Here is a 19,408-nt window from a genome sequence, read left to right on the forward strand (position 1 = left end):
GAGTGTAGCCTATACTGTATATTAGGCGTGTAACAGTGTGATGCGTATAGTCTACTCTACACTCTACCTTTCAGCAACGTTTTAGGGATTTAGGCTCAGTCAGCTCAGGGACTGTTTGGTTACTTTAGTTTGGTAAATGAAATAAATGTTTGAACTTTGTAGTAGTTCACTGTAGTTGCTGTCATAAGTCATTTGTAGACTAAGTGGCACATTTGTACTTTGTAGAGAAATGTAGACACAAGTTGGAAGGGAGCACAATAAACCTGATGAGTTTGAATTTGAGTTGATTATGAGTTAATTTTCAATTGATAATTAGCTCACAATAAATTCACTTTAGTTACTCACACAACTTGACACAAGCCATGGGTTCAGGTCCGGACTTATAAGTCCGGACCTGAACCTGAACCTCTGGACTTGAGTCCGGACCTGAACCTGAATGTGAGTCCAGGTACGCAGCACTAGTCATGTTTGAAGGGACGAAATCGTTACATCTTCACGTCTCCCAGCATGGTAAATCGTCATGTCTTGCCGTGATACCGGGTTGAGATGGATAGATAGATAGATAGATAGATAAAAACAATAGATACATATTCTCAGTAAAAAATACATATATTCTGAAGAGTAGTAGGTCACACTGTACAAGAGTATTGTGAGCGTGATTGAGTTGACGGCAGTTACTGATTGCATTGGCATAATAAATACAAAAAATGTGCTTTATCAAACTTACATTTAGATTTGCTATTCAACTTGGTATAGCCTAATTATTAGGAATCATGTTTAACTGATATTTTTTTAATGAACATAGTGAACAATATGTATGATGATGTATGTTCTTATTGGGTAAAACTATTTCCAACATTTGTAGCTTGACTGCATTGTTCAGGTAATTCAATGTTTTCTGACATTGCTTTATCCAACAGTGCAAATGTCATTGAAAAGCATGCCATGGAGGAGTTGAAAGCATAAATAAACACCAAAACGAAAGAATGTCACACATGGCAATCACTTTTAAAAGTGTTCATCTGCAGATAAAGAGAACGTCACATCTATGCACAAACAGTGGAGTATAAGATACACAAACACACCCCTCTTTCATGCAGCATATCCACACACCCATCACCTATTCAGGCTTGACAGATTAAAGTGAACCTGAAGCTGTTGAAGTCACAGTACACACGCCCCCCTCATTAAATCCATCCCCCACATTACCCTGAGCTCACTTCACATTCTTTTAAGTCATCTGCCAATACACATCTGCATGTAATTGCCAGGAAAGTCTGAAGATGTAAATGCACCTATAGCAATTTACACCCACCTTTACACATCAATGTGTGTTAGCTGCATATAATTAGCTGGCCATAATTAGCAGAGTGTAGCCTGCTGCCACTATCAACATCAACCATCCAGTTTATATCAAATGAAATACATTTGCTGTTCTATGCTGTTAGTCAGGGCATTAATACACTGCTGGGTGACACCTCAGCATGTAGAAAATGAATAGAAATTAATGGTATTATCTTGCGTGGTGGTAGTCCTCCTCCGCGTATACACACATTGGTATGCAGCCTCACACACTTGTAAGGTAACAATTTAGTGAGGGCAGGTTTGGTGCAACACATCCTTTTAATGAACCCCCCAGATAACAATGCATGATGGGAAACAGATGTGCTACAATTGTTCAATTAAGCACCGGCCCTTTGATACAGGCTCCCTGAATATATCAGCATGCTCAGATAGAACAATCTGTAAAGCAAGACCCAGAGAGACATGCGCACCACAGCAGAGGAAAACAAAAGGATGAAAGACAGTTTTCGTTTTTTTGTCCTAGACAAAGAAGCAAAGCTGAAGCGGCATGACACCAGGGGGCTGCGTGAGTGTAATTTATCAGCTTCTGAAGGCCACTGCAGACACATTTACTCAGTATGTCACGAAGAAACATATTTCCCCCCTGTCTGTGGAATCACCTCATATCAGTGCCTTTCCCCTCCTAACTGAGAGTTTCCCTCAGCAGTGTAATAACACTGTGTCCCTGTGTGCCATACTCTCCATGATTAGGGGAGTTGTCAATGTTACATTTCATTATTGATGCACAAGGTGTCAAGAATAGTGAATTAGGTGTGCTGGAATTGGGTCATAATGTCCCTACAGTGTGCCATACTAATGGCTTTTGTGAAGGGGGGGCATTAGAAATACACGCAGACGTATATGTCACTGCTGGACATTGGAGTTCACGGTATGAGTTCACTAACAAAGCCTTACTAGACTAGGCACTTTACCTTTTAGAGGTCAGTGTAGGTATATACAAAATTAAAGATATCCTTTGCCAACATTGCGACACAAAGAGGATGATGTACATGACTTTGTTCCTACCTGCAATCTCAACACTTTTAGTGTTAACCAGGGCGTCCTGTAGAATCCAAGAGTGTTTTTAAAAGAGGGGGGGAGATTATTTTGCAAAAGTGTCCATCTAAACTTGAGGTACGTCAGTGTTTTAGAAGCGAACATTAATGCGCATTGTTACTCTTTTCATGTTGAGGGTCTACAGAGCGGTACTTCAGGCTACAGTGAATGCATGAGAATGATGGTGCATGGAATCAAAACGTTTGTCGTGAGTCCAGTTTGATCACTGTAGCTGCAGATAAAGTGTCAGTTATGGCACTGTCGTCGCTGCCTGCTGGAAGGACTGCTTCAAGACACCTTCCTGATATAATGTCAGATAAACAAACTAAACTTCAAGACGTTTCAGTGGTAGAATTTAACTAGTACACATTTGAGTTTGTGATATTGTACTTGAGAACCTATTTGGACAGCAGCGTTATACTTCAGAGGCAAATACAACAAGATGTTGTATTCTAATCTCAACAGTTCTAAAATTCTTAGTTTGCATTTCTAATACTTCACACAGATAGATGTGATGGTTGGAGAATATGAAATATTGGTCGACAGGGGAAATTCACAAGCTATAGATTATATATAAATTAGGGCTGTCAAACGATTACAATTTGTAATCAGATTAATCACAGTTTAAAAATTAATTAATCATGACTAATCACCATTGTGATATGTCCAAAATATGCCATTTCTTTATGTATATTGTTGTGGGAATGGAAAGATAAATGAAAGAAGGCGGATATATCCATTTAACATACAGTATCTATGTTTATTATAACATTGTTCTGTGTGTCAAAATGAAAGACAGCCCACACACTTATCAATCATCAAACCGTGGGGTCTTAATTCATTACGTGTTGATTTCTATCAATGGGGGAGTACTTCAGGAAAGTCGACGGGGGGGGGCTAGTGGAGTACTTCGTGACCACAGAGTGTGAACGTTGTGATCAGCTGTTCTATTTCATCCTTACTGACCACCAGAGGCGGTGCTTTAGCACTGGATATCTTCCGTCTCGCGCATGCGTAGGTCGAATATTTATATCAACAAAGTCACGTGTGACCTCGTATGACCCCGGAAGGCATAAATTCCGGTGTTTTCAACGAGTTCAGTCCTTTTTCATCTTCTCGCTGCGCAGGTTACTACTTTTTGAGTAGAAGCCAAGCTAGCTTATTGAAAATTAAGATTCTAGCTCATCGCTACCTGTAGCCTTGTGATTGGCTCGATCGGAGCTGCGGGCTAGGAAAACGCTCGCCCTCCAAAGGCTGCGACGAGCTAGCTGTCCGCCCTCCCAAGGGAGGGGACTGCGGTGTTCACCGCTCGGACCCTAGGAGCTCCGGACCGGTAAAGAGCGGACGCTCCTGCACGTCAGCCGGTGAGATCGCTACCATTTATCGCTGATTGTGCTATCTATTCTCAAGCTAATGAGATAACTGTGTACAAGTTAGCCGGGGGCTCTCGCTAATTTGTTACTGCGCTAGTGAAGGGAGCGTCTCCGCCCCCTCTCACCGCATACATGTGTTTCCTTACCTGTTATATCGTCCAGTTAGCTGAGTGTTTTCGTTCAAGCTAACTGTTACAGCGCTAGTGAGGAGAGTGTCTTCGCTCCCCTCTCACAGCTCACAATTAGTTCCTGTTCTATCCCCAGTTAGCTGAGTGCTCTCGCTCAAAGCTAACTTGCTACAGCGCTAGTTAGGAGAGTGTCTTCGCTCCCCTCTCACGGCGCACAATTGGTTATTTTATTTAATCGTTTATTTGACAGGGGCACTGTAATGAACACTTAAGACATTTAAATATGTCAAGCGTAACAGTGCCAGATTTAGCTTTGAGCTACTTTCCATTCCCTCACATAAAACATTTAAGGAAATTACATTTTACAAACATGGTAAAAATACATGATATGCAAGGAGTGGCAACAACATATAAAGTGCATCCATCCTCCAGTTAACTGAGTGCTCTCGCTCAAAGTGAACTTGCTACAGCGCTAGTGAAGAGAGTGTTTCTGCTCTCCTCTCCCTGCACACAGTTGGTTCCTGTTCCATCCTCCAGTTAACTGAGTGCTCTCGCTCAAAATTAAAGGTGACCTATCATGCAAAATGCACTTTTGTACATCTTTTATACATGAATATGTGTCCCCGGTGTTCCAGGGAACTCACCAAGTGTCAGAAAACACAACCCTCTCTATTTTCCTCTATATTCAAAACACTTAAAAAGGGGCTGCAACGGATCTGATACAGACTGATTCAGATTTGAACACTTCTATGACGTCACAGAAGTGGTGCTACGGCTATTGGGCCAACTCCACCAATGAGGAGGAGACAGCCACGGACATTGCCGTTCGAAAGCGCTGGAGACGCTGTAGTACATATGCCAGGCCTGTAGATGGTGCTGTTCTCACAGTATCAGCCCATCAGCATGATCTGTTTGGTATTTTGAAAAATAAAAAGTATAAATATGTCTTATATAGGTATGGTCCTACACTATATTATTCAAATATAGCATGATAGGTCCACTTTAACTTGCTACAGCGCTAGTGAAGAGAGTGTTTCTGCTCCCCTCTCACTGCACACAGTTGGTTTAATGCCCGTTCCATCCTTCAGTTAGCAGAGTGCTCTCGCTTAGGCTAACTCGCTACGGCGCTAGTGGAGAGAGTATTCTCGCTCTCCTCTCACGGCATAAAACCATTAACTGACTTCATTGTTCTCACCCCAGTTAGCAGAGTGCTCACGCTCAAGCTAACTACTATTGTGCTCACTCCCCTCCACTGCATATTTGTTTCCTGGCCCAGTTATTTACAGTCAGCTGAGTGCTCTAGCTATCGCTAGGTCTAACGGCTCTAACACCTGTATGGCTCCTCTTTAACCAGAGGATGGCCATGACCTTCGCCCCTCTTGTCTTGGCCTCGAGCATCTGAGGAAGGGCCTTCCGGAGGACCCGTGCATGAATTACACCATCATGCCTCGTGCGGCAAGAGCTGCTAGACTAGCCGAGGTTGAACTACTGACTGAAGGTGGCCTTCCCCCTGCACAGTCGACTCTGCACAGCCCAACCTACCCATCCAAGTGTTGGGCCGCAGAGGCTGCGGGTGCACCGCCCAAGAAGAGGACTAAGCCTGATAGGCTGTCCTCCAGGGTGGACCTACTCACTACTGAGCTAGCCTAGATGAAGTCACTCCTCTTGGCTCTCAATTCTGGTGCCCGTGCAGAGCACACCTCTGCCCACCCGTGGCTGAGCTGGTTCTAGATGACGATGTGTTCTCGATGGCAGCTTCAGCCACTCAATTTGATGAGTATGACGGGGAGAGCCCATCCCATGCTTCTGGGCCTGGCTCCTGTACCTCAGCTCATGGTCCCTCGGAGGAGGCAGATGACGGCTCCATGGGTACCGTCATTCGCATGGCACTGGCTCACCAGCAGCTGGATGCGCAGCAGCCCGAAACAGCGCTTGCCAGTGTGTTCTTTAGGCGCACTCTTCGCAACCTTTACTGTTCCTCCCTCTTGTGAGTATCTGAGGGAGTTACATGCATGCTGGAGGACACTAAGGTTCTTTACAGTCTTACGTCTGATGGCCGAGCCCTGGCAGCCATGCAGGATGCGGCAAGAGTTGGCCTTGACCACACGCCGGCTGTTGAGCCTACCATTGCTTCCCTCATAGTTTCCCCTGACGAAGCTCTGAGGTCGGAGGCCAGGTGCCCTCGACTCCAATGTCGGGTCACTGATGACCTGCTCACTAAGGCATACGATGCAGCGGCGCGCATGGGCCGTATAGGCAATTCCCTCTCTCACCTCATGCTCGCCCTCTCAGCTTCCCCGCAGGAGGATGCTCTTAGCGCTTCCTCTACCAGCCTCAGTGACGCCTCATTACAGGCGTTCGCTCTGATGTCTAGAGAGCGTGAGCGCCTGATGTCCACTCTCGTCCAGACTCGTCGCCAGGTTTGGCTGACACAGTCACCCTTATCAGAGACATGTAGGACTCTCCGTCCACCGGCTCACCCCGGTGCCCGCCATGGGCCTCAGCGCCCCACGAGGGGGCTGGCCCGCTACGGTCCTGTTAACTCGCCCCCAAGGCAGCCTCGGTATCCGGTGTCTAAATGTCGCCTCCCCAGAGCCAGAGGCCGGGGGGCAAGGTACCAGCCGGCCCCAGACCCTCAGTCTGGGGCCGGCTGTTGGTTATCTCTCCCAGCAGCAGCTCAACTACCGGGTAGCTCAAGCTTCAGACCCCTGAGTGGTTTCCACCTAACCCAAGGGTACAAGCTTCAGTTCCGACGTTGGCCCCCAGTCTTCAGCTGGGTCAAGATGACCACCATAAGCGACCTGGCAAAAGAAATCGCCCTAAACCAGGAGCTGTCAGTCCTCCTTGCCAAGGGTGCAATCGAGCATGTGGACCCCATCCTGTGGACCCGGGGGCTTCTACTCGACCTACTTCCTGGTAAGGAAGATAGGCGGTGGACTTCGCCCAATCCTTGATCTGAGGGGACTCAACAAGTTCCTAAAGAATGTACCTTTCTAAGTGCTGAGCACAGCGGACGTTCTTCGTACCGTGGCCAGGGGGGAATGGTTCACGTCCGTCGACTTGAAGGACGCTTATTTTCATGTGCCTATTGTGCCTCATCACAGGCAGTTTCTTCGCTTTGCCTTCAGAGGCCGTCATTTCCAGTTCAGGGTGTTCCATTCGGACTCTCCCTCTCCTTAGACGACTGGTTAATCTGTGCACCATCCCGGTTACAGACGATCCAGGACACGGCTCTCCTTCTCTCTCATGTCGCCCGGCTAGGCCTCATGGTGAACATGGAGAAGAGTTGTCTGAACCCCTCTCAGAGCCTAACCTTCATTGGGGTGGCTCTGGACACAGTCACTCAACCAGCGAAAGCAGTGTTCTCGCCCCCGCTTCTGGTAGACGCGCTGCTTCATTCTAGCAGCAGCTGCCTGGCTAAACTGCCCTGTTAAATGTCCTTATCTAATCCACCTAGGTGAATGCAGGGCTCGCTCCCGCTCTCTCTGCTGGTAACGTGGTGTAGGACATTTACATCCCTCTCTGTGTTCGGCGTGTAGGAGCATTGCTCTACTCTTTACGTTCAGCAGGTAGCTAGTGGAGGCTGTATTCTTGCACCCGCTCCCGGTTACGCTGCATCCGGAATTCTTTATCAACTCAACCAGTGAAGGCAGTGTTCTCGCCCCCGCTCCTGGTAGGCGTGTTGCTTGATTCTAGCAGGAGCCGCCTGGCTAGGCTGTCCTGTTAAACATATGTGCTGCGGCCACATGGGCATCCCAGAGCACATTCGCCAGATACTACAGGGTGAATGTTGCCGCCATCCAGTATTCATAAGCCCATAGTTACATACGTAACTATCGTTTTAGCGCAGTTCTCCAGTGAAGGGGGGGGGAGTCTCCCTCCGCAGCCGATTGGCATAGTTTTGGCACAGTTCCGTTGTACAGACCGACGTTAACAGCAGCCCTGTCTGTGCACACGGAAACCGACTCTGTCGTCCGGTGATCTAACCGCCTTCTGGAAAAGCTTCACAAGTACGTTGGTACGCAAATGCGCTTTGTGACACAAGTGACAGACAGTACGCATTTCAGATTACGCACATAACCTGCGTACCAGTTATGTGCACCCCTGTACTACAGCAAAAGTATTCTCCGTCGGGACTTCCTGCAACAACACCACGCCGTTATCGTGATTCTGATTGGCCAGAAGACATTATCAAAGATGTTCTATTGAGAAGACGATCACTACGTGGCAAAAGTTTTCAAAACCGTTTCTGGTCTTCGGTATTTCCAGACAAGTGACTGCTGAAAGCAATCTGACTAACTGCTGTCTGTGCAATTCTCGGCGCGAGTTGGCGGACTTTATTTTGCTAACTTTAACATCATTTTTCATGGTGGGGCTAAGCCATTTCTTGGTATGGGTGTAGCCTACCCCAGCCATACCCTGGCGCTGCCACTGGTGGGATGTATGGGGCGGGCCATTCTGCATGCGTTAAATATTTTAACGCAATTAATTCAAAAATTAATTACCGCCGTTAACGCAATAATTTTGACAGCATTAATATAAATTAGGGCTGGGACTTTAACGCGTTAATTACGATGAATTAATTACACAAAAATTAACGCGTTAAAAAAATGCACGCATTTTAATCGCACTTATTTTTGCACAGCGGAACGTTTCTCACTGGATGAGTTTCAAGCGTACCGATTATACTGGAGCACCAACTAACGTTCATGACTTCAGCATGGGACTTCAAACAACAACAAACCACGGTGAACAATAGTCAAACGTGAACGAACAAGCTGATGAGACCGCTTTGGTCGGCCCCGTGGATGGGACATTTTGTTTTAAAAAACGGACGGATGGAAGCGTCGATAAGAGCACGGTTGTGTGCAAATTATGCAAAAAAGAATGTGCATATCACCGCAGCACATCAAGCCTAAAGTATCACCTAAATGCAAAGCATGTAGCAGCTAGCGTGGACGTTAGCCCGACTCCGAGTGCAAGGAACCACACCCTGACCCAACCAGATGACTGGTTTCAGGGCCAGGATAAGTCAGTCCACGTCTGAGAAAATAATCAGCTCACTGGATTGTCACTGAGCTCGACATTAAGGACTGCCCGATGGCCCGGGGCCATCTAGTATTTAGCTCGGGCAATGAAGCCTCACCTGCTGGTTGCCCGATCGGGCAATCTATGCCAGTATCATGCAGCTCGCGGATCCAGTAATGAGTGACCCGACAGTAAAACTAAACATATCTATAACTAGTTTAGGTAGTTTGAGAGGTAATTAAAATAGCTACGTGTGATATTCTAACCTGAAGTGTGTGGTTTGTTTCGCTCACCGCTGCATGTGGTCATGCAGAGCTGCGTGTCGAGTCTCGACTCGTCAGCAGCAGCTGATCTCTCTCCCGTCAGATTAGACTTCACTCGCGTTTATGTCCATATCGATCAGATGCAGCTAGTTCTAGCTAATGATAGGACTACCTGCTTATTAAAAGACAACTACACAATAAGTGTCGCTATGCAACTGGATGAGGCCACAAAGTATAGCGCAGCATTATGCATCTGTTTACATGCCCACCGGAACCCCGAGGCATTACCAACAGATCAACGCACAATCAACCCACACAGGACATCTCTTTCTCCACATTAAGTGTTAGACATTAGAGTTGACTATTCCTGTCTGTCACATACTCTTCTTGTCTGTCACATAAGTGGCGCAACTGAAGCGGTATTGCTCTAAAGGGAAATTATTTTGACCGAAGAGATTTAGATTTGCCGGCTAATGGGAACTCTGACGTGTGCTTCGCGGATGCGCTCGGCTCCTCTCGACTGCTGCTCGGGTCTGCTCGGTCAGCTTCCGGATGAGGAGGCATTCGTTCGACCAACTTACAGTAGTTAACATTACAAACATTTTTAACAGGGGCCATAATAGTGTAAATAATGTTTGTTTTGGCAGTTATAACTGAATGTAATGTTTTCTACTTTTTTCCATCTTGGAAGGCATTTGCCTTCATCAGATGGAAAGTGTCTTGACCAACAACTTAAGTATTTCTTATAGCTATGCAGGGCATGCAAACGAGCAAACACAAACAAGAACAAACAAGTGAAATGAAGAATACAATTGAAATTGTACAATATAATATTGTGGTGGTTCATCTTATAATTCAGTCTAGAGAATGCACCAGACAGCATCTAAGACCTGCAAAAATTAAAAAATGTCTAGGGGGACGGAGGCCCCCCAAACCCTTTTTCGTCCGCATGCATTTTTCAGGGCAATCTCTATTGGGCTCAGGGCCATCTGTAAATTAGCTTAGATGGCCCTGTGCTTAAAAATGCGATTTAAAAAAATGCGATTAAAAATGCGATTAATTTCGATTAATTAATTACAAAGCCTCTAATTAATTAGATTAATTTTTTTAATCGAGTCCCGGCTCTAATATAAATATAATACAAATGTGCTCCACATTTACCAGCTTTAACATTAATGCAACACATTTCTGCATTGATAACAATAATATATATTTGAATGTGATAAAATGTATATACTGTTTAGCTAAACAAGTTATTCTTATCTCAAAAGGTTCCAAAATGCTTTTCATCTTTACTGTAAACCACTGAGACTTTCTCCCCCGACCTGATTTTAGTTTAGTGTCTTATCATCTTACTCATTGCTCCACAGTTGGCAGGTCTCATTATTAATAGGGGACAACAGAGGTGTCACAAAGCATCACTTTGAACCGGACTCATTACTGAGGAACCTGTGGTCAACATGTGGGGGGCATCCTCTCATGTCTGCTGTCAGAACAAACAGAGATGATCATGAATATGAACTGAGCATTGTCAAGAAAACATCACATTATGCATTTTACATTGAATTGACTGTAATATGCCATTCCTTGCACACTTAATGTAAATAATATCCTACTTTTAAATTGCGTAAGCGGCAATTTGGCCCCTTATAGTGTTTTTTCAATTTGTATCTTTCACGGTCAACTTGTATATATGTAACTTTTTAGTTCTGTTTTATTTTGTCTTTTTAGAAGTTTATATTTGTTTGTTTTTTTAAATGTATGCAATACTTAAATGTTTTTAAAGCTGCTGTGTCGAACACATTTCCTACATTTGGGATCAATATATGTTATCTTATACAATTGTTTCCATTATCTGCCACTACAACATAAAGAAGTCTAGAAACCTTAATTAATAGCACTAAATTGTTCACAATGCTTGTAATTACTGTCCATTCTCAAGCACGTTAATAACAGTTTTGTCTTCTAGAATACCTCATTATGTTGTGTCTGTATATATCTGTCTATTATGGTCCCAACCGCAGTCAGTTTAAGTGTTTAGCAGTATAACATTTGTTTTAGTAATATGCACCGGTAAAACTCTGTATAAGAGTATTGTAAACTCCTGTATTTATACATAATCCTGATTTCCCTTGATATTATGCCCACCGAACAGAATGTACCTGACTAAATGTGTCTTTAATACAATTACCATAAATTGATTGGCTCACTGTAATTTGCAATTTTAGACTTTAAAAATAAAAATGACTTTTACTTAAAGCTTTTTCTCTTGGTGTTCAGTAGCAGTGCAATTGCATGTAATCAATCCATGATGACATGTGGCTGTTAACAAACATCTGTCATGTTGCACATCCAGCAGAAAGAGTGCAACCTGAATATTAATTCAAGTATTGTTTGTGGTGAGTGCAAAATCACATTGCCCTACAGTTCTGCTGCATCATCAATTACCTTTTGATGGAACATATTTTTCCCGGATTATGGTGGTAGTTGTTTACAATTGTTGAAAAAGTATTATGTGTTTTGTGGAAAACTAAAACAATGAAATAAAAGATCAAAATTATCATATAAGATTATCTTCATATAGAAGTAATGGGCATATGTAATGGCAGGCATCAAGAGGTTGTTTTTCACTTCCTGTTTCTAAAACTAAAGCAGGACAACACACTGCTATGTTAAGAGGAATGTAATTATGGGATGGTTGATGATCATGCATTAACTACATCATTTTCTGTTTCTGTGTTACTATTATGTCAGCTTTACCAAATGTTTAATTGACTACTTAGATATCATTTGTTATTGGTAGTTTTATTGTTGACGTATTGATTTTGTAGTTTGCTTGTGTTTCTTTTTTTTTTTTTCTATGACTTGGATAATTATTTTACATTGTGATGTTGACTCGTTTGGATCCCAGCAACAAAAAATAGGAGGCTAAAAAGCTCCATCGATCTGAGAAAAATGTAAGAGGGGCGGTGATTCTCTGTGGGTGTGTGGCTGTGAACCACCTCATCAAATTACACTTGGTCATTTCGTCAATGGTTATTATAATAATATCAGTTGGTTAGCTTTAAATGCACAAGGCTACACACACAACAGGAAGTGGAAACACCAGGGATTCATCAGCCTTTAGCTTAGATAATTATAGTCCTGCATCATATTACATGGTGTGTGTGTGTGTGTGTGTGTGTGTGTGTGTGTGTGTGTGTGTGTGTGTGTGTGTGTGTGTGTATCTTTACATTTCAAATCATGGATCGCCAAAGGCATAACACGCCTCAAACATATATTTCAAGAACATTAATTCCATTTACTGATTGGTCCAGAAGTACGGCATCAGGGAGCATCAATATTTAGAATATTTACAACTCAAATCATTCATTCAAACCAAAGTTAACAGCAAAACCTTGAACTCTTATCCCCCCTCAGAAATATTCAAAATCAAATCAAGAAAAAAAACTGCTTTCAAAAATATATAAATTAATTTATACTGCAGACTTAACAATGTCCATCCCTTCAAATAAATGGAGAAAAGATCTACAGATCACCCTCAACGCCGACTTCTGATCCCAAATCTGCAGAAACATCATCTCCATATCAACCAATATAATAATAATACATTTATTTTGTTAGCGCTTTTACAGGTGCTCAAAGACGCTTTTCAGATATAGTGAAAATAAAAGAACAACAAATAAATATATATAGTTAAAGTTAAAGTCAAATAATACAAAAACAATCAGACATTAAAAGCCAGATTGAAGAGGTGAGTTTTTGTAAGTTCTTTGAAGGTGGTGAGGCAGACCCGGCGCCAGAACAAATCTAAAGGGAGGGCATATCAATTTCATGGGAGGGCACACAACACCGTCACGTGCTGCGGGCCTGCGGCACAATATATATCAAACAGCAAGGTCAACAGCAAGGCCAACAGCATTGCGTAAAGACGCACACTTATCGCAAATACATACACAAATAAAGGGCAACATAGAAACCACTTTTGAAACATTGTGTGTGTGGCAGCACACACACTGGTAAATCACGAGCAAGGCACACTGGTTAAGGATGGCAGCTTCCTCATCGTTGCACTCGGAGAGAAATAGACGGAGACGATGAACTGTTTAGCCCGCCTTGGGCATGGTTTATTTTCCTATGCATTTGAAATAAAAACATAACAGCAACAGCTTTGCTTGGGCCACCGTTGACCGGAGCAGCAAACATAATAATACAGAGAGGGAGCGACGCGACACCACATTATGCAGTAAGCACTGACATATTGACATGCAAACATTCTACTTACTGCTTTATGCTAATAAAGCTGGAGACGCCGTTTGCCTGAAGAATGGAATCGCCTCAGCAAAGTGTCCTTCAACTCATCCCTGCATGTCCTGGTCAAGTCCTTTTCAAACCCGAGTTGAATAAGGTGAGCTTTCTGCTGGTGCAGCATGCTCCGTCGGTGGTCACTGAAAATGTTTTTCAGGGCTGAAAACGAGTTCTCACAGGTAGCAGGGGAGGCCCCGAAAGTTAAGGCCGACTTAAATGCCCCTATGACACTTGGCATGGCTTCCAGGGTCTTGTGGAAGGTGGTGAGGAGTGTTTTAATGGTCCATCTGGGGGCGTAGAGCCTTCCAGTTGTGTGCGAAGAAACTGTCGGGCCACAACAAACTCGGCTTCTACAAGTTTAGTGCTGGTCAACTCCAACAGGGGCAATAATGTCTGTGTTCAAAAATAAATCACTCTCAGGATCAAGTGAAGCCAGTGATTCCATCAGTGCGCTGTTGCGCTCTCCAAAGCGTTGTGCCATCTCTCCACACACTGCGCCAATGCAGCTGTAAAACAGTCTCCTACTTTCTGTTACTGTTTCGTCCTGGTCAAGCCGTGCTCCAGTAGATTGCTCTACAACGTAATCTTGTAGAGTTGTGTTTTTTGTTGTGCGTCTCTTCTTACTTTGGGGCGGGTCAGTTGTGTCCTCTGCTGCTCCACACTTATCCCATAGCGCACCAAACTCGGTTTCTGTGCGCAGGCCCGCAACACACTCCGTGGCTGAGTTCACCAGTTGGACAGCTGTCAGGAGATCCATGTCTTTCAATTGAAGCATTCTATTAGGTGGTTCAAGAAGCATCAAAATCTTGTTGATGAGAAGCGCAATAAATCTGAAGCCCAGCTTTGAGATGACACTCAGCAGTCCCACAGCTTCCACTCTCAGGTCAGCTGGGAAGGAGCGTGCACGTTGAACTTCCGTCAACAGCTGGGAAATGTCCTCATGTGATTTCTGTATCTGTATCTGTGGCCAAATGACCGGTCCAGCGTTGGTCAAGCAGACGTTTTAAGGGTTTCCCCTTGATAATGAACCGCGACTGTGGGTTTTTGGATGAATTTGTACAAGAGGTTACACACATTTAAAAAATCCGTGATGGGCTGTTCTGCGGACATTGCCTTCACTACCACTAAATGGAGCTGATGATTGAAGCAGTGCACGTATGGGATTTCCCTCAAAATGTATCCTGAAGGAGTCTCTGTACTCCACCATGTTTTCCCGACATCATGGAGGCCCTGTCATACACTTGGCTCAGTATTTTGTCTTTGCTCAGTCCAGCCTTGGTCAGTTCGGAAATAACCGTTTGGGTTAGAGTGTTGGCATCCCCTCTGTCTGCAGTGGCTATGGTGAAAAGCCGCTCTTTTATCTCACAGTTTGCATCGGTAAACCGAAGAACAATGGAAATAGTCTCCTGCCCAGTGGGATCCCTGGTTCCGTCGACTTTAATAGAATACACTGCATCCCCCATCTCTTCGACAATATGCTCAGTCACTAAGGTGCTCATTAGCTCTATTATGGCATTGTGCATGTCGTGAGAGGTGTGTTGCTGTGTGGGGAATGCTTTCCATTATGTTGGCCAACTCGGCATCTTTGACTGCAGCGTATACTCAAACAGCGATAGGAAGAGCCCACTGCCTGACTCGGACATGCTGTGGAGTGAATCGTGGTCACCTCTGAGAGGGAGTTGGTTGACAGCTAAAAAATCTATAATATCAGCTGACACGTAATAAAGGCTCCGTGCAGCTGATCTGCACCAAAGTACTCATTTCCTTATTTGTTTCCTCGCGTATCCGTCTCTCTCTCCACAAACTCTCATGAAATGTGTTCTTTTGATGCGGCATGCCTTAGCAGTCCTTTATCAGTCTGTAATGCGTGTTTCCAGTCACAAAAACCTTTGACATTAAAAGCCGCATCAGATGAAGACGTATTGACTTTAAACTGTCTACAGGGGAAACAAAAGGCTGCGTCTGCTGTTAACGAATCTTCAAGCCATGGTCTGTTGTTGTACCATGCAGCGGCAGAAGTCCGCTTCTTTCCTGAAAACAATCTCCCTGGATAACGATCCAGTTTCACCTGGTTGGGTTTATTAACCCCAAGATCATCTGGGGCTGTTGGTCTTTGAGCAGTTGCTGGCCCGATAGCACCTGTTGATGTGCTGCGAGGTAGCGTCTGTAGTGGAGGCACCGGCACGGAGGAGGAGGAGGAGGAGGAGGAGGAGGAGGAGGAGGAGGAGGAGGAGGAGGAGGAGGAGGATGTAATTTGCATCATTGCAATACAGTACACACCCACTGAACTGATTACCCAAGATCCCCAGCTATGGTTCAAGCTCGGTGATTGGATGTTGTAGCCGCAATGCATGCTGGGATATCCCAGCTAGACCTTTTTGGTTCTAAAAACATTCTGATAATGTTACATTCATTGTTCTAGGAATGTTTTCAGCGGGAAGTTTTCTTTTGGTTCCCAGAACGTTCTTCTGAAAGGTAGGATAACGTTCTCTAAAAACATTCTTAAAATGTTTGGTGATAACCTTCTTAAAATGTTTTTTATAACGTTGTTAGAACATTATGCCCTACTATTCTTAAAACGTTTTCAGCAGAAGCTTTTATTTTGGTTCCCAGAACGTTCTTCTGAAAGGTAGGATAACGTTCTTAAAATGTTTTTGATAACATTGAACATTATGCCCTACTATTTGTTTATGTTGCCAGAATGTTATTATTTTAGAGAAGGATAACATGCTTTATGTTTAAAACATTATGCAAATGTTCTGTGGTAACAATTGACTAAAATATGTTTACATTATTAGAACATAACGACATAATATAATATTCCTAACATTTGTTTATTAGAAAAGGGGAGCTGGAGTGGAGGTTGATTGAGGAAGCAGTGGGAAACAGTTGTTCCAGGGTGGAGAGGCCTGGCTGGTCTTGGGAGTGTGCAAGGCCTTGGATTCCTCCTGGGAGAGACATACAAACGAGTGTGAGGCAAAAGCAGGCAAAGTTGTCAAATGATATGCTGGTAAAAATATAGAGCGGCACCCAACAATCCGTTCACGGCAACAATCCGTTCACGGCAACAATCCGGCAGGGAATGAGTGCAGGCTGCAGGCTTTGTGTGGCTGATGAGCATGTTACAGGTGTGGTAGATTGCAGATTGCTCGCAGCCGTGTCGAGCAGACCAGCAGGCAGGTTGGGGCAGAGAGAGAGAGACACACAGTAGAAACAAACACATACAAACACTAACAAAAGTTTCAGGGACGGGCAGTGACAGTCGGTCCGTTCTTCTATATGTCTGTCGGTCTCAAATCTAAAGGGTGCAATAACGATTTGTATCCAATATGCATAAACAGCGGACACTGTTTATACGCAGCCCTCACAAACCACACACGGCCAGATAGCTTATCCAACAGTTAGAACCTACATACGAGACACAACCTTTATAGTCAGAAAAAAGTGTGATTATTTTCGGATATTTCACACATTGTATACGTCCTATTCATTGTCTCAATGCGCTCATACATCTTAAGAAAGCTATCACCAAAAATGTTAAGAATGTTTTTTGAGAACGCTATCCTACCTTTCAGAAGAACATTCTGGGAACCAAAATAAACCGTCCCGCTGAAAACGTTTTAAGAACAGTAGGGCATAATGTTCTAACAATGTTATCAAAAACACTTAAGAAGGTTATCAAAAACATCTTAAAAAGGTTATCAAAAACATCTTAATATGGTTATCACCAAACATAGATAAAGAACGTTATCCTACCTTTCAGAAGAACATTCAAACTAAAACTTCCCGCTGAAAACATTACTAGAACAACGAATGGTAACAAACATAGCTGGGAACTCACACATGCCACCGCAAACATGCAATATCTGCTTCCAGCTTATCATGAATGCGGGCATGTTTGTTTTTTTCAAAAGGAAAATATGGTGACATCAGATTTTTTAAAACATCCTTTTCAAACAAATGCAACAAGTTTGTTTTTTAAAGCGCTCTAGAAATAAATCTGACGTTGACCATGACCGTGTTAATATTTGCCATCACAGGAATGTTTTATAAAAAAAGAATAACATCCAAAAAACATTTTCAGAATGTTTCTTGGAGAATGTTCTTCTTTTGTTATCATGTAACATTGAGGGAACGTTTTATAAAGAACATCTTTAATGTGTTACCCAACAACGTCCAAAACACATCCTTAGAATGTTGCAGGCCAAACGTTCCACCTTTGTTAACATATCACATTAAAGGAACATTTTATAAAAAATCTTTCTGTCATCTCAGGCCTCAATAACATCCTCAAAACATCCTCTGAATGTTGCAGTTAAAACGTTATGTCTTAGTTAACCTTAAACCTTATAGGAACATTATTTGAAAAAATAAACATCCTAAAAAGGTTCTTTGAACATCAGATTAAAACGTTTCTTTAAAACCTTATAAGAACCAATAGGTAACGTTAGCCAAAGTTGTGAGAACCTTCCCCGCTAGCTGGGATGGTGTTTCCCACATAGCACGTTTCGTTAAAGGTCCACAGCATCACCCGAAAGCAGCATTATATGCTCCTACTGGAAGCGATTCACCATTAAACAAAAGAAGAAGAACAAGAAGAAGTAGAAGGAAGCAGCATTGAACCCTCCTTGACCCGAACACGAAGTTCCTCGAGGTAAACCCGTTTTCGGTAATGTAATAAAGACATCTACAGTGTTTTTTAAATGATTTCAGCTTTTGCATCACTTTACACAGCACATGTGTCGACATACAAGCTTACACGTGCAAATTATTGAACTGAACCCGCTTTAAGCGCCTTTGTCAACCTGATTTAATCCCAAATGAGTGGCGATTTACTTCTTATAAATCATGTTTGGGGAAAAGGCATGTTAATGCATACATCTGTAAGTCTTATATGTCACTTGGTATCTCTGTGTAAGGTGAATATCGTACATTATACTTTACTGAATCCAGATCAGTATTTCGGGTTTTAAAGCTTACATTCACTCTTCGAGCCAATCTGAGATCTGCTCAGATATTTGTCCCATTGATATTTAAACAGACATTACTAGCCGCTAGCCGATACAAGATCCAGTCCACATAAACTGTGAGTTTAGAAGTGGCCGATATGGATATGTAATTTATAGTTTAAATCATGTATAGATGTATAGATAGATATTTTATTCATCCCAAATTGGGAAATTATTTCGTTGCAGCCGCAGTGTTATTGGGCATTACAAATTAATAAAAAATATGTAGGAGGAATACAAAATACTAAATGCAATACAAACAATTCGCATAAACATCAAATATATGCATATCAACAGTAGCTCAAAAGAGTATCTGAATAATAGAAATATAAAAAAATGTGTATTACTGTATAATACAAATCGAAAAGAAAATGATGAATAAAGCTGAATATATGAATATTTACTTCAGGAACATAAGAGCAATTTAATATTAAGTACTAGTTTGACTACAGTAGAGTCTCTATCTAAAAACACATGCATTATATCACGCAATAACTAGGGCTGTCAAGTTAACGCGTTAATAACGCGTTAATGCAAACAAAAATTAACGGCACTAATTATTTTAACGCGATTAACGCATGTGTATTTTTTTTCCTCGGCCGCCCCGTAGTTTCAGAACGCATCGAGTTTAAAATACCATCTACAAACTGATGCTGCTGACAGCACCGCTCCTGCCGCCCGTTTGTGGCAGACCACACTTCCACGCTCACTGGCAGGCACCGACTGGCCATCGGGAGGACCGGGAGGGTGTGTGTATGTGTGGCCCGAGCGAGCGAGACCTTACGTGCATTGTTGTTGTTAGCATCTGGTGCTAGCTAGCTGCGCTAACGGATATAAGGAGCTGTTTAAATGGAAACAGAGGAGCGCTCTATCCACACAACTGCGCCGAGCACTTGACT

Source organism: Pseudochaenichthys georgianus, chromosome 21 (genome assembly GCF_902827115.2).
Source record: "Pseudochaenichthys georgianus chromosome 21, fPseGeo1.2, whole genome shotgun sequence".
NCBI classification, from domain to species: Eukaryota; Metazoa; Chordata; class Actinopteri; order Perciformes; family Channichthyidae; genus Pseudochaenichthys; species Pseudochaenichthys georgianus.